This window comes from Myxine glutinosa, chromosome 10 (genome assembly GCF_964187855.1).
Source record: "Myxine glutinosa chromosome 10, kmMyxGlut1.1, whole genome shotgun sequence".
NCBI lineage: Eukaryota > Metazoa > Chordata > Myxini > Myxiniformes > Myxinidae > Myxine > Myxine glutinosa.
The window spans coordinates 100,340,015-100,356,160 of record NC_136270.1 but is presented as its reverse complement, the minus strand read 5'-3'; the positions used below and the strand labels follow the sequence as shown (position 1 = coordinate 100,356,160).

General features: G+C 52.0%; 1 long non-coding RNA gene across 1 annotated transcript; it reads right to left on the bottom strand.

The window, feature by feature from the left end:
• Positions 1-1,380: 1,380 nt before the first annotated feature.
• Positions 1,381-10,354, bottom strand: LOC144894078 (uncharacterized). Its single transcript, XR_013624790.1, has 2 exons — positions 9,831-10,354; positions 1,381-3,536 (listed from the first exon to the last, which is right to left on the bottom strand). It is a non-coding gene; the product is annotated as an uncharacterized LOC144894078 (long non-coding RNA).
• Positions 10,355-16,146: the final 5,792 nt, after the last annotated feature.

Genomic DNA, 16,146 nt, shown 5'->3' with positions numbered 1-16,146 from the left:
TCCCCGTCATTCCTAGCCCCCACCGTTTATCCGCTCTGTCATTCGGGGGAGTGCAGCACGCACCTTATCATTCGGACCAGATGTGATTTCAAAACTCCGACGAGGCAGAAAATATAACTCATTAAAGGGAGGGTGCATTCTTGGCTTCGACAAACCCATAAAGTATATGGGTTTGTTCAAAATGAGTAATTCAGAGCATGTTTATACAGAGTCAAGCGTCGCTGTGATTAATACAAAATATATATGGTTCACGATAGGTTTTATGTCTGCAACCTAAACATTCTGCTAGTGTTACGCAAAATCACGCGCATGTGAGCGTTCTCCTGCCCGCGGCTCGAGGCGCCGTCTGAGAATCATGATAGGGATTTTACGACCGGCCTTATCTAGCCTCGAAAGTGCACACGTATACAATTTGTCCAACACGACTGAAGCGAGCCTTTCCTCATTTTAAATGAAAGCGAAGCAAAAACCTCATTGTAACTCAGGCGTCACTGTCATTAAACAAAACAGTTAATGTTTTGGCAATTTATCAAAGGATTTATGTCTACGATTCAAGCAGCCTACCTAAGGTTCGAATACATTTTATTAACTCATGAAATAACATTATAGAACAGCATTTTATAACATAGCTTACGTGGTAATACGTCAGTCAACCGGCATTTATAATTGAGCATTAAGCAGTAACAAATCTGAGACCTGACATTCCTTCCTCTTGTCTCGTCGAGACAAAGTATCTCAAGAGACAACGTGCCACATCGGGCTTTATTGAAAGACCATCGTGTAATGCGGGTATCTCCCAAGGGCATACCGTGCGCCCATAGCGCCTCGCCCGTGCATTTGGGGAACGTGTCGTGTGGTGCGTGCTTGGAGCCTGAGGGCTCAAAACATGAAAGTTCATTAACGTTTCGGATCCACAACGAAGACGTCTGGTCCAGATGAGGTTCTGCTCCGCCAGAGGGTGCATCACTTCCCCTGCGGAACTGGCTCCCCCCACCCTTTGCAGACGCAGTCCTTGCAGATCTTCGAAGTTAATCAACGGTCATGCCCATGAGGTCCCTCACGTGTTGCTGTTCTGGGGAATACAAAATGTCGTCAGTATCTTGTGTCTCAATTTCCTGGTCAGGGTACAGAGCGTAAAAATCCGAATCCGAATCACTTGAAGCAAAGAGATCCGCAACATGTGGATCAAAGAGATCCGAAACATTTGAAGAAAAGAGAGGGACTTCCTTTATGTCAAAGTCTCCCATGGGCGCCTGGTCGGCTTGCGGGTCTAGGACATCCGCGTCGGGTCCCTCAACCGCCAGACCCAGCGTCGCAATCAGATCCATAGTTGGGTCAGAAGGGGGCGTGCAGCTGTCAGCTTGTAATACATAAGAGGCGTTAGCCAGTACACGCAAGGGGTTTATAGCACAAGTATCACAGTCATCACAGACACCGTTACAGGCAGCAGCCAGTTCCCACATGGGATCAACACAAGTATCACAGTCATTACAAAATTCAATGCAATTTTCTGGAGCGCCGGTCACGTCTGCCTTGTTGAAGGACCCGTTCAGGTCGACGGCCTCTGTGGTCAGAACCATAGTCGTTGTCGGCGGCTTCTTCAATTTCCATCCTGTAAAATACTTTCTCATACAGAGGAGGACTAGAGATTTCATTAGTGCCCCCCAAATTACTACCCCGATTATCACAGCCAGTGCGGTCAATAACCACTTCACTATGGTGCCCGTCCATCCCTGGAACCAGTCAGTGAGCCAGCTAAATGTATAAGAATTTTCGCGCGCGATCCGATCGATCGTCAGGGCGTGGCTAGTTTCCCTTAGTCTCACTATTGCGGCTGACACTCCTTCAGATGGATCGGGTATGTAAGTGCAACATTTTCCCTCTATTATTCCGCATACCCCTCCTTTCTCTGCCAAGAGCATGTCCAAAGCCACCCGATTCTGCATCACCATTGTACGCATGTGAATCACCGTATCCAATAGTATGTCATGAGCCGTAGCGGTGTCGTTTGCCACCTTTTCTAGGGCCAAAGCCAATTTATCTATCCGGAAACTATCCATGACTGTGCCCGCTCCTGGGAAGAAGAAACCAAACACCTTTTCCCATAGGCTCCCGTGTAGTTTAGTGGTTCCATCTTCGTTCATGACTGACCTCTTATAACGCCTGTCCAAGGACTTTGGGTCTAGCTCATCCAGTATCTCAACGTCAGGAAGGACTGAACCCAGATAACATGTGCCCCCCCAATTATTTGGTAAATAGGGGTAAGCCTTGTCGCCGCATATAAACATTGTCCCATGGGGTGGGACCAGGTGGGTGGATAAGCACTGGGTTCCCCTTACCACCCCATTAATCCTACTAACCCCCCTAGAGAATGTTATAGCCGTTATGTTGTGGTTGTGTTTATCTTGCAGTACTATTCGTAGTGTAATCCCCGAGCTCCCTTGTCCCAGCTTCCCGGGGAGAGTGTAGGCGCATTCTGATTCTCCCATACGCAAGTGGCCGGAACCCTGGAGGCAGACCGTCCCTTTCTGTGGTTTGACCCAGACGGGGGCAGGCCTCTCGGCCACATGGGCAATCATTGACGGGCGATAATTAAATTGTCGATTGCAACTCTTGCCGTTGTCAACCCCTTCTCTTTCCAGCGTGGTGACTAAACATGGGGAATCGATAGGTTGTGAGCAGAGGTCATTGAGGGACAGAGGTAGCACTATCATGTGTATTCCTGTGGTGCCTGCTTGGGGAAAGTGCATGCACGACCAGCAGTGTGTCCTATTTTGAATTGTTGCCACCTCCCTGGCCACTTTCCAATATGTGTTTTCCCCCTTCTTTGGGGCCTTATTCTGGGGGTGTGGCGTGAGTATGTATTCGATGCATGGTGTGTATTTAGTTTCGCCCCTGGCCGCGCCAGGGGTCCAGACGCTGCACCGGACCTGCATGGTCATGTCTTTCCCTAGGCGTGTGCGTGTTTGTAGCTTAAAATCAGGGGTTCCCCATTGGTATCCTGGTTGGGCCAAGGTCTTAATTCTAGCTTGCCCGTCTTCCCGGAACTCTCGTTGCTTTTGTTGTACCATGCCAACGCGTCCAGGCCCTGCCGACAGTGCTAGCCAATTTATGTTCACCCAATTTGTGTGCAGGGCTTTCTGTTCGAAACATGGTAGTGATACTCTTTGTCCCCATGTTACGGTGAGGTGTCGGGTTTCGTTTTCGCATCTATTGGAATCGGAGTTTCCCCTAGCTGCTGTCGCTACCAATAGTATCGTACCTATGATTAGGCCCATCCTTACTGTGGTTGCTGTGGTGTAGTGTCTGGTGCTTGTATGGCCAACTTACAGTGCGTGGCGTGGATCCACGAAGTCTTGCCCTCGCAAAAGACTGCCGTTGGTGTAGTCAGCAACACCTGGACTGGTCCCGTCCACCTTGGTTCCAAGGCGTTCTTGCGGGTGAAGTGTTTTACGAGCACGTAATCGCCGGTCTGGAAGTCGTGGATGGCGTGGTTTGTTGGTTCAGGCAACGCCTCTCGTACCCGGGCGTGAATGCTGCGTGCCACATTGGACAATCCTCTGCAAAACTTTAAAAGCATGTCATCCATCACAGGCAAGTCAAATTTGGACATGTCCATCGGGGCCGAAACGGGCAAACTCATAGGTCGTCCCATTAATATCTCGTGGGGGGAAAGGCCCGTGGTGTGGCCCGGGGTGGAACGAATACTCATTAACGCCAGCGGGAGTGCTTCCGGCCACTTCAAACCTGTGTCTGCACAGATCTTGGCTACCTTAAGTTTCAGCGTCCCATTGGTGCGTTCCACAAGTCCCGCTGATTGTGGGTGATAAGCGCAATGGAAAGATTGTTTCACGCCCAGTGCCTTTAGGATGCCCTTAATCACCTCTCCCGTGAAATGGCCCCCTTTGTCTGACGAAATTTTCTGAGGGATGCCGAATCTGCACATGAAATCCCGCACGAGGCGCTTGGCTACTGTCGGGGCGTCTGACTTAACGCATGGATAGGCCTCGACCCATTTTGTGAACATGTCCACGATTACCAGGACATATCGGAACGACATACTTGGTTCCATGTTAATGAAATCGAACTGGACATGACAGAAGGGCCCGATTGGTCGAAGATGGCCCGCGTTATGTGGGTGCCTAGGTGGTGCCCCCCTGTTGTGTTGGCAAATCGCGCATGACCGGCACACCTCAGCTGCGATTCGCGACAGTCCCGGTGCCGCCCAGGTATAGTTTATCTGTTCTATCACCCCCCTCTGGCACACATGGCCATTTTGATGTCCCATACGTGCCAGCCAAGGCAGTAGTTCCTTGGGTGCTATTGGTTTTCCGTGAAGGGTCCACATCGCATTTGGTCCGGGGCGTGTGGCCCCTCGTTTTACCCAGTCATCATGTTCGGCTGCTGTTGCTGCGTTTTGAAGTTTTATAACGTCCTCATTAGTCGGTGAGGCGATGGTGATGGTGCACTCATTTTTCGAGGAAGGGGTTAGTCCTGAGGTCGGTACGTTGGCAGTTTGCGTGTGTGCCCCTTTTGCTCGCGTTACCATCGGCATGTTCCGTCCTATTTGTTGGTTGGCCGCTTTTCCTGCCGCTACGTCCGCTCTGGTGTTGCCTCGGGCGACGTCAGAGTCTGTCCTTTGGTGGCCGCGACATTTGATCACCGCGATAGCGCGGGGGAGCAAGATGCTTCGGAGTAGCCCTTCAACCAGTTCGCCGTTTTTTATGACCGAACCCGCAGATGTGAGAAAGCCTCGCATCTTCCAAATTGCCCCTTTGTCGTGAACTACCCCGTGCGCGTATGCTGAATCTGTATAAATGTTGACGGCAAGGTCCGCCGCCAAGCTGCATGCTCTAGTCAAGGCGCACAGCTCCGCCTGCTGGGCGGAAAATGTGGGCGGAAGGCGCCCGCTTTCTATCGTCTCATTATCTGAACACACCGCGTATCCGGATAGCAAAGAGCCGTCCCATCCGCGTTTAGCTGATCCGTCGACGTAGTACACACGATCGGGGTTATCGAGGGGAACGTCCTTCAAGTCCGGACGTACCGTAGAGACTTGCTGTACTACATCAACACATACATGGGGTTCGCCCTCCTCTGGGGTGGGCATCAGTGAGGCCGGGTTGAGTGTAGTGCAACGTTTAATGGTGACGTTGGCGGCCGTAATCAGTGCTGTTTCGTATTGCATTAATCTAGTGGTCGATAAGTGTTGTGTTGTCCGCTGTAGTAACAGTGAAGTGACGCAGTGTGGTACCTGTAGCGTTACCGGGTGCCCCATCACAATGTCCGCTGTCCTTTCCACTGCGTACCTAGCCGCTGCCACGGCTTGCAGGCACACCGGAAACCCTTGCTCGACCGGTTCCAGCTTTTTACTAAAGTAGGCTACCGGTCGTTCCTTATCTCCATGAGTCTGTGTCAAAACGGACTGAGCAAAACCCCTTATTGCATGAGTGTAAAGGGTGAATGGTTTCGCATAATCGGGGAGTCCTAAAGTCGGTGCCGTTACCAATGCCTTTTTCAGCCCCTCGAAACAGCGCATCAATTCGTCCGTCCAAACCAAGTAGTTTGGTTCTCCTATTCTGGTGGCTTCGTACAGCGGTTTAGCAAGTAGTGCGTAGTCAATTATCCAAGAGCGGCAGTAACCCGTCATACCTAGGAAGCGCAACATCTGTCGTTGCGTACTTGGCCGTGGCGATTCCATGATAGCGGTCACTCGTCCAGCATGCAGTTCTCGCTTCCCGTGTGAAATGGCATGACCCAAATAGGTTACTACCTTCCGTACAAATTGGAGCTTTCTCCGTCCCACCTTGTGGCCCTTGGCCGCCAAGGCTCTTAGCAGGGCCATGGAGTCCCCTTCGCAGGCTTCCTTGGAAGGGGAACAAATCAACAAGTCGTCAATGTATTGTAACAACACCGATCCCCCTTTTAGTTCCACGTCTGCCAAATCGCGGTGCAGCGCTCGGGAGAACAGGGTGGGGCTGTCGGAGAACCCTTGGGGTAACACCGTCCAGGTGAACTGGCGCCCCCTAAAGGTGAAGGCGAACAAGTATTGTGACTCGGGTGCGATGGGTACGGAGAAAAAGGCAGAGCATAGGTCAATGACGGTAAAATGTGTTGCGTCCGGTGGGATAGATGTCATAAGGCCTTCCGCATTTGGTACCACTGGGTGTATGCCTTGTATGACTTTGTTCACTTCCCTCAAATCCTGCACGAACCTCCATTTATCCTGCATTGGTTTCTTCACGGGCAAAATCGGTGTGTTGCATTGGCTGTTAGTTTCCACAATTATTTTCTGTTTCACCAAAGATTGAATCACTGGCTCTATGCCCGCATCGGCCTCGTGCCGCAATTTATATTGTCTCACGTTTGGGAGGGGCATTCCTGGTTGGATCGGTATTACCAGAGGTTTGGCGTCGCGAATTCGCCCCACGTCGTTGTCGTGTTGGGACCACAAATCGGCCGGGACCTCCTCCAAGAGGTCATCGGACTCGCCCGGGCCCTGAGACACCGTTCGTACAACGTGGTTGCCCTTTGGGGGCAGGTCTGTCTCTTCAAATTTTCCTTCTATACTCTGCTCATCATGGGTGATTACATACCCCTCGTTTTTGTCGAGCACTGTCACTGTCCAGTGGTCCACTTCATAAATGGCGCTGCACGGAATTTCTCGCAAGCGCCCCATCATCCATCCTATACTTTCCGCCGGCCATCCTTTGGCGGTGGTGAGGGTAACATGGGCGTCCACCCCTGCGGGGTACTGAGACAACGCCCGCTGTTCCGCGGTTAGGGTTACCTCGACGCCTATTCCCTCCCGTCCAACCCATATATTTGACAACGATAGGTCCGAATTCTTACCTATTGACCCCTTTATCCTTTCTCGGTACTCGTCATCATCGCCCCTAGCATCGTAGTAAGCCGTGCAATGGGGAGGGTTGTCCTTTATGTCTGTTGTAATTTGATGTACGCGCAGCCAATCTCGCAACCCGTCGTTCCGGGAGCACACTGTGTCTAGGACATGTATCCAAGTGGCCAAAGCCCTCTTTTCCAGGCTCCACCAGTAGGCGGTGGGGCCGGGCCGAGACAATGCCGTCATTAACAGATCGCGTTTGGATTCCGCGACGTCTACAAAAACTCCCTGCTCCGTACATGAAATTTGGCAGCCTAAACGGCAAAGTAGATCCCGTCCCAACAAGTTAGTCGGGGCGGTGGTAGTCATCAAAAAAGCGTGTCTAGCCTCTAGTGGGCCGCACACCACTCTTACCTCTTCTGAAATAGGGAGCGCTTGGGGCAAGCCTGAAACTCCCACTATCTGGACATCCCTATCTGTGGGGCGCAAGGATGGTAGCTGCCCCTCGTTAATAGTACTGCGAGTAGCGCCCGTATCGACGAGAAAGTCTACCTGTTGCCCATCTACGTCTAGTGTCAAGGTCGGCTCCTCGGTTGGTGTCATAGTCAAGAGGGGACATTCTACGGGCGGCCCGCCGGCTTCCTGTCAATAGGCTACTTGATTTCTCTGTGGCGGGTACCCCTGGCGGGGCCCCCGGCAATCGCGTTTCCAATGTCCCGTCCGTCCGCAACGGAAGCACGCCCCCTGTGGAGCGGTGGATGCGGGGTACCTGTTGCTATTGCGCTGACCCTGTTGCGTCGGACGCCTCGCAGGCTGTTGGTTCCGTTGGTCCCATTGTGGCGGCCCATTCCCGTTCGCTCCGCTTGGGGCCCAATAACTTGGGGGAGGCCCATCGATTTGGGAAGGGGGTCCCTGTGGATACCCGTTCTGGGGAGGGGGCATTTGTACTGCCCAGGTCTGTGGAGGGGGTGGTTGCATGGCCCAGCTCTGCGGCGGTGGAAGGGGCCCCTGCATGTTCCAGTTTTGCGGTGGAGGGGGCCCTTGTGGGTTCCAATTTTGGGGAGGGGGCCCTTGTGGGTTCCAATTTTGGGGAGGGGGCCCTTGTGGGTTCCAATTTTGGGGAGGGGGCCCTTGTGTCCGCATGTCGACTCGTCCATTGTCGTTGTCATCAGCGTCATTTTCGTTTTTGTCGTCGCGCCCCCACTCTTCGTTGGGCTCTAACCTGGTGTCCCGATTCTGGGCCCGTCCTTGGCCTTGATTTCCCTTCTTATTTTGGTTGAGTCGGTCCCGTTTCTCCTGGACGAGCATTTGCAACATGTCGTCCTTAACATCGGCCTTCTTCTCGTCGCCCTCGCCACATTGTTCGGCCGCTTCGACTAGTTGGTCGGTTGGGGTGTTTCTCCATCCTATCATAGCCGTTTGAATGCGCTTCTTAACTGTCGGTCTCATTCCTTCTACAAAAAAATTGTTCACTACAGCGTGAGGGAGATCTTGTGCCCGCACCTGGCCCAGTCCTCCCCACCTTAACACTGCTCGTTCTACCCTCTCTTTCCAATCGAGGGCTGCCTCGCCATGCTTCTGTTTTAGGCCGTATATTTTATTCCAATCTGGCCCTGCGGCTGGCATCAGTGCGGTGTATACCCCGGCCAACAATAGGTCGACCAGGGCCTCCCAATCGGCGAGGGTCTGGGCCGCGGTTGCGGCCGGGGGCGGTGCTACATTTGGCCAGCGTGCGTGTACTTTGGCCTGGTCCCACACCCGCGCGGGCAATACAGCCTTCCCCATGTGGCAGACGTCCCGCCAATCTGCACCTGTATTTTGTATCCACATACGCATAAATTCCGGTATCTGACCGGGATGTTCAGCCAGCAGGGTTCTCACCCGCTCCTGCATAGACGCCAAATCTGATTCCCTCCAGGGTATCCTGATGTTAATGGGTGCCCCCCTGTTCAGTCCTATTGTTTTTAAAGGACACATCCCAATTGCAGGTTGTGGGTTCTCTGATTCCGTGCACCCTTCCAATGGGGGGTACAGTTCTCCTGGCCCCTCTGGGGCCGTGAACCCGCTGTCCGCCCCATTAATTTCTTGTCCTCTAAAAGGATTGCCCGGGCTAAGGTGAACCTGAGGGGCGGCTGGTCTAGTTTTATGGGGGTCTAACCCCTGGGGGAACAGGGGCGGGGGTGGGAGAGGTGGCGCCTGTAGCCCGGGGACAGGGCTCAGGGCTTGGGGGGGTGGGGGCATGGCAGCTGCCTCCCCTACCGCGGGGTCTTGGTCCGGATTTTGGACGAGCGGCATTAGCCGCTGATTTGCTTGCTTAACTACCTCCCTAATTGTTTTGTCCTGAACCTTGTCTGCTTGCTTCTTTTGGTCCTGAAGCTTCAGTACTTCCCCTGCCAGGCTAGCCTGTCTTGTGGCCGCCAATCGCTTCATTCCTTCCTTTTCCCACCACCCAAACACCTTCCAATAATCGGGTGGGAAGTGTTTCTTTTCCTTTTCTAGCTTATCCAAAGCTCCGTACAACACTTCCAATTTGTCAAGTGCAAACGATCCCTCCTCTGGCCAGGGATGACTTAAATCTTTAGTTAGCACAGCCCAGTCCTTTATTGGTCTTACCGCGGCAAAATGATGCCTCTTAAACATGAAAGATGCCGGGGTTCCCTTGAGGGGTTCCCCTTCTTTCGTTAGCTTGTTTCCCATCTTGTTGCTCTGGGCTGATCCTTCCTGGAAAGTTCTCGGCCTACTCAACCTTTACGGCTGTCCGACCTCACTTTCCCCCTCGTCCTTGTTAATTATTACGTTACCCTTAAATAATATCCAGCGCAAATATTGTAACGTTACTCTTAAATAATATCCAGCGCTAAATCTATCCTTAGCTTTACTCTTAATGTTTATCCAGCGCAAATATTGTAACGTTACTCTTAAATGATATCCAGGTGATTTCAACAAAGACACGTCATTCTGTGGCCTGAAATGAGCCTCTACTTACAATTTCTGTTCGGAGAGCAGGCAGAGCAGAAGGCAGAAAGGAACGGGCTGAACCCGCTCCAGGAAGGAAGGTACGACGTGCCGGCGTCCCGGCGTTCGGACAGCCTTCCTTCTGTCGCTCGGGGTCCGCTCTCTCTGTCCTCTGTCTGCTGCAATCCGAGTCACGGCACCAAATGTCAGAAACCACCTTTTCTGATCGAAGTAGAGTTCCACCAACAGGCTTGAGAATGACGAGACCTTTATTAAAATAACACTTTATACGGATCCGGAGGAGACAGACATCTACAGCAAGCTACAGCAAGAACATGCCAAGTCAAGCCTTCCTGAAAACACATTGATTCTCATTCATTTATATATGAATACGATTATCAGAAAATCTCCGAGAGAACAAAGCGACTGGCGAGAGTCCCTCCCCGTCATTCCTAGCCCCCACCGTTTATCCGCTCTGTCATTCGGGGGAGTGCAGCACGCACCTTATCATTCGGACCAGATGTGATTTCAAAACTCCGACGAGGCAGAAAATATAACTCATTAAAGGGAGGGTGCATTCTTGGCTTCGACAAACCCATAAAGTATATGGGTTTGTTCAAAATGAGTAATTCAGAGCATGTTTATACAGAGTCAAGCGTCGCTGTGATTAATACAAAATATATATGGTTCACGATAGGTTTTATGTCTGCAACCTAAACATTCTGCTAGTGTTACGCAAAATCACGCGCATGTGAGCGTTCTCCTGCCCGCGGCTCGAGGCGCCGTCTGAGAATCATGATAGGGATTTTACGACCGGCCTTATCTAGCCTCGAAAGTGCACACGTATACAATTTGTCCAACACGACTGAAGCGAGCCTTTCCTCATTTTAAATGAAAGCGAAGCAAAAACCTCATTGTAACTCAGGCGTCACTGTCATTAAACAAAACAGTTAATGTTTTGGCAATTTATCAAAGGATTTATGTCTACGATTCAAGCAGCCTACCTAAGGTTCGAATACATTTTATTAACTCATGAAATAACATTATAGAACAGCATTTTATAACATAGCTTACGTGGTAATACGTCAGTCAACCGGCATTTATAATTGAGCATTAAGCAGTAACAAATCTGAGACCTGACATATATATATATATTGTTGCGAATATGGAATTTGGCCTCCATATCCGCTTGTAAATATTCCCCTATTTTCTCCAATACTCCCCAACTTTCCCCGATCCCCCATTCCCTAGTCCCATTGCATGTAAATAACAATCAGTAGAGCCGACCTTCCCCTTATTCCCCCATTAAATGTCGTGCCCAGGTCCACCGCACCACACGTAGACAACTTTCGGACATCTTCCTAGTTATTCTTATTCTATGTCAGTTAAGGCCTCGTTTCCATTAATTATGACTCTTCGTTGCACCAGAATGTGATTATATGGCACCAGTAGTGAGTTTAGGACCTTTCCCATACCTCCTCCCATCTTCTTCCCCAACAATTACAACAACAACAGAGATGGCGGCGGAGCGGGGGAGGATGCGTCCTCACACCGGCTCGATTAGCTCCAGACCATGCGCTCCACGGGGTTACCACGAAGGGGCTCCTTGTCAGCTCCTCGTCAAGGGCGGAGCCTGGTAAACCCCCCCCCGCACGCACCCAATGAGAAGCAACGTGCCGATTCCACGAGGCGGAGCTAACGAGCCGAGGGCGTGTCACTCCCCGCCGGATATACGCGGCCCCGGGCCGGATGTGACGTGAGATGCGCACCCAGCTTGGAGAAGGAAAGCCACCTGCGAGCGCTGAGTGAGATGCGCCCCGAGCTTGAGCAGACAAGACGCCATCCGAGCGCTGCAACCTCCCCGCATCTCTGGACCGGACCGAGTCGATTCTGACCTTTGAGCCCAGGTGCACCTGGAGCCATCGCTACCCGCCTGTCCTAGCCATCAAACCCCCGTGTGAGTCAGCTGTGTCCCGTTTATCTGTCGTCTGTTGGGAATAATATAAGATTGTGTCTAAGTGCTTGTCTTTCTATGCTGTCCCTCTTGTAGTTGTAATCTAACCTTCCGCCTTAATATAACCTCCTCCGGAGGTCTTGAGAACTGAACCCCTGGTGTCGTATTGTGTTATTGTGATCCAGCCGGGTGTCTTCTTTTTCTTATTGAGCCAGCATCGCGCGACTTCGTCAACGTCGAGTATAGTCGGGTAATTTGTGCGGACACGACGGCCATTCCGCTCGGCCCACTTTAACATCAAAGTCGTGTCTGTAACAATTGGTGTCGGGAGTGAGATTCGAGGCCCGACCAAATTTTGAAAAAAAAAAAAAACGAATAGAGGAAAAAAAAAATTTGGTCAAAATTTGGAGCGGCCGAAATTTGTTTTGTTTTACGAAACTCGAATTTTGCAAGTCGCGCTATGGCGGATCAAGACGGCTGGGGTCCGGTAGGGGAGAGTGAAGCAGGGTCGGTCCAGGACCAAATTGAGGGACATGAGGAGAGCGAAGCAGTGAGGGCGGCAGGTTCGCAAAATAGCGCCGTCACGCACGAAGTAGCGGGCGCGCAAAATGGCGCGCTCGCTCACGTGGTTGAAGGGTCCCAAAATAGCGGCGCCGCGGAGGGCGAGCCTGCGGTGGCGGCTGGGGACGCTGGGCAAACCGGGTTTGACCTCAGATTATTCTTGACCCAACTGAATGCAAAAATGGATAGGATGGAGGGCCAAATGAGGGTTGATAGTGGGCGATTAGAGGGCCAAATGGGGGTAATGGGAAACCAAATGGGGGTAATGAGGGACGAAGCGAGGGGTACCGGTGAGAAGTTAGACAATAATTTTGAGGAGTTAGACAAGAAAATTGGGAAGTTAGACAATAATTTTGAGGGGTTAGACAACGGGATAAAAGAAGTGAAAAATGGGTTAATGGGGGTAGAAAATAGAATGGCTGCCCAGGAGAATCAGATAGAGGGAGTGAAAAATGGGTTAGAGGGGTTAGAAAACAGTATGGAAGGCAAATTGAGGGACATGAGGGACCAAGCGGAAAGGGAAGTTAAACAAATGGAGCAGCAGATAGAGGGGGTCAGAATGGGGGTAGAAACCAAACTGGATGCTCACAGGGAGGAAATGGAGCAGATGAGGGTGGCATCTGGGCAGGAGATGCAAGTGATGGGAGAGGAGATCAGAAGAGGAGTGAGTGAGGAGGTCGGAGGAGTGCGCGAGGAGGTGAGGCACTGTAAGGAGCGCATGGAGAAAGAGGTGAGAAAGGGGACTGTAAAATTGCAAGGTGGTATAGAGGAGTTGACGCTGGGAGTAGAACAACTGACAGTGGGACAAAAGGAGTTGGGGGACCAGGTAAAGAAGAACACAGCGGTAATAGAGGGTTTAAAATCGACACAGAAAGAGATGAAAAAGGACGTAGGGGTAATTAAAAAAGAGTGCCAGACGGTACATGAGGACCTGACGAGGAAAATGGACAAGGTGGTAGAGGTAATGGAGGTTAAAGAGCGGGAGGTGCGGGAGCACATAGAAAAAAATAAAGTGGAGTTAGAGGAAGAACTTAAAGGGGCGCACGAAGAGATGAAGGAGATGAAGCAAAAATTAGAAGAAGTGGAAGAAGGGGTGAGCGAAATTAAGAAGCGACGGAGAGAGGATAAGAAAGAGATAAAGGAGGAGATAAAAGAATTGGTCCAAAGTCTGTGTCTGGATCGTGATGATGTGCTCATTAACCGGATGAGGGATTCGCAGGTGATGGAGGAGAAGCGAAGAGGAAGAGGACCCGGTGTAAGTGGTGACCAATATGGTCGTGCGTATGATGCGCCAGGGGATTTAAGAAGCTTGGGGGTCGAGATAGACCCGGGTGTTCGTGAGAGGCCGTGGGTGAAGTGTGCGACAGGTCTGGTGTGCGAAAAAGGAGGTGTGCGAGAAAGTCCGACTCTGGGGTGTGTGAGGAAAAAGTGCGTGCCAAGGAGTGAGTGTGCTGGCGAGAGTGAGTCGGTCGTAGCGCGTGTGCGAGGGAGCACATGGAAGCGCGGTGTGGTGAGTGTTACAGAGGGTGTAACGGGAGAGTGTGCGCGAGGAAGGTGTGTGACGGACAGGTGCATGGGGAAAGAGTGCGCTGTCAAAGGCAAGGAAGAATGCACACCTGTGGTGAGTGTTACAGAGGGTGTAACGGGAGAGTGTGCGCGAGAAAGGTGTGTGACGGACAGGTGCATGAGGAAAGAGTGCGCTGTCAGAAGTAAGGAAGGGTGTCCACCTGTGGTGAGTGTTACAGAGGGTGTAACGGGAGAGTGTGCGCGAGAAAGGTGTGTGACGGGCAGGTGCACGAGGAAAGAGTGCGCTGTCAAGAGTAAGGGTGAGTGCGCTGTCAAGAATGGAGGTGAGAGTAGTGAGAGTGACATGGAGCGTGAGGTGGTTGTGACAGGTGAGCGAGGATGTACACCTGGGATGGAAGGATGCACACCTGGAATGGTAGAGCGTGAGTGGGAATGCACGCTGGAGTTGGTAGTGAGGCACGTGGTTGGGTGTGCGAATGAGAGCACACCTGTGATTGTCACAGAGGAGGTGACCGAGGAGGGGGCGCGAAGAGGTGTATTGGTGAGGTGTGCTACCAACGAGTGTGTGCCAAAGTGTTCGGTGGTCAGGTGTGTGACCAAGGCGGTGAGTGGAATGGGTGTACCTGGGTGTGTAAGGAACGGTACGAGGGGCATGGAAACGGCTGGATGTGTGAGCAAGGAACGGGCTGCGGGATGTAAGCATGCAGGTGAAGCATCGACGTTAGACGGGGTAGAGTTTAGAACGACTTATAGCCGAGTCGGGCCCTCGGTGCGTGCTGGGCCTCGCTTTGAACGGCCGCGTCCAGGCTCCACTAGGCGGAGCTGGCAGCCCGATAGAAAGGGTCGTCATGGCGACCACTTTGTGGTGAGACGTGCCGGCAGGTCGAGATCGGGGCATTGGATGGCTCCACGCCGAGGTGGTGCGTGGGATCTCGGCACGGGTAAGCCCCCGTCCCTGCACCGAGTGCCGGACGCATCCAGCCGCTGGCACAAAACAACCAGCATCCATTGCTTGGCTTTACGAAGCCGGGCTTTGGACAGGGATTGGCGCACCGAGAGGTATTAGTGAGTCGACTGGGTGATGAGGTTAGTGTTTTGGACCCAAAATTAGAGAAAAACAAAATTTGATGATTGGCAAGGGATTGGCAGTAGTGATTGGCAGATGATGGGCAGTGATTGGCAAATTTTTAATTTGTTGAAATTTGACGTGCAAAATTGATAGTGAGAGACCCCCGATGTGGTGGGATGGCAAATCCACCATCCTTCCCATGTGGGGGGGCAAAGGAGCACTAGGTTTATGGGGTGTATGGCAGTGAAAACTAGCCCGGGTGGGTTAGGATATATCGTGTGTAGGGATCTAGAGATTGACATTAGGTAACGTTAAGGTTAGGTCGTGACTGATACCTGTAGTGGGGACGCAGGTAGATTAGTATGGATGATAATGACGAGGGAGCGCAATAGTTTAAAGGGACGACTGGGAAGCGCAAGTTTCAGAAGGGAGTAGTTAGCTGAGATGATGCCGTGTTTGTGAGAATTGAACAGGTGTGATTGCACAGGTGTGCAACTGGACAGGTGTGTGGAGCAGTGTATGAGTAGTGAGTGTGTGGATCAGCGCGAATGCGCTTGGGGAGAGAAGGGTGCAGGTGGCACCAGGTGTGAGAGCACAGGTGTGCAGGTACAGGTGTGTGGAGAGAGTTGGAGTGAGAGGTACGGAGTGGTGTGCATGGTGCGAAGGTGTGGATGGGGGAAGAGTGGACCCCTTTCACGAGTACCCGGGGCGGGTAGTGTAAGTGTTAGGTAGAGGGTGCAGGTAAATTGTGGTTGGATATTGGCATTTGTGGTGCGGTTGCAGAATGGTGTTGTGAATGGGTGCATTAGTGTTGTGGAAATGGCTGGGCGTGTAGCCTGTTAGTGTGTGTAGTTGGTTGGGCACTCCACCACTGTGAGGATGTCGGCCAGGTGAGGCCGCAGGTGGGCTCTGGGAGCCGGTAGTTGTGAGTGGGTGCCTGAGGATCCCGGGTGTGGATCGGGCAGCCCAGTGCCAGAGAGGGCACGGAGTGGGGAGAGAGCCAGAGGGCCTTCCCCTGGTAGTTAGGTTAGGGTAAGGAGCAGGTAAGCTCGGAGGCAACTGCAGTGGTGGAGGTGTGCAGGTGGGTAGACCCACTGGGAGAGGTACACGCCGCAGCCCAGAAATTGTGCGAGGGCACCGGGAGATGAATCGGGGGAGTGAGACCCCAAATTGAAAAGCACCACAGTTTGGCCAATGGGAATTGGTTTTTAGAACCCATAGTGTAAGAGGGCCAAT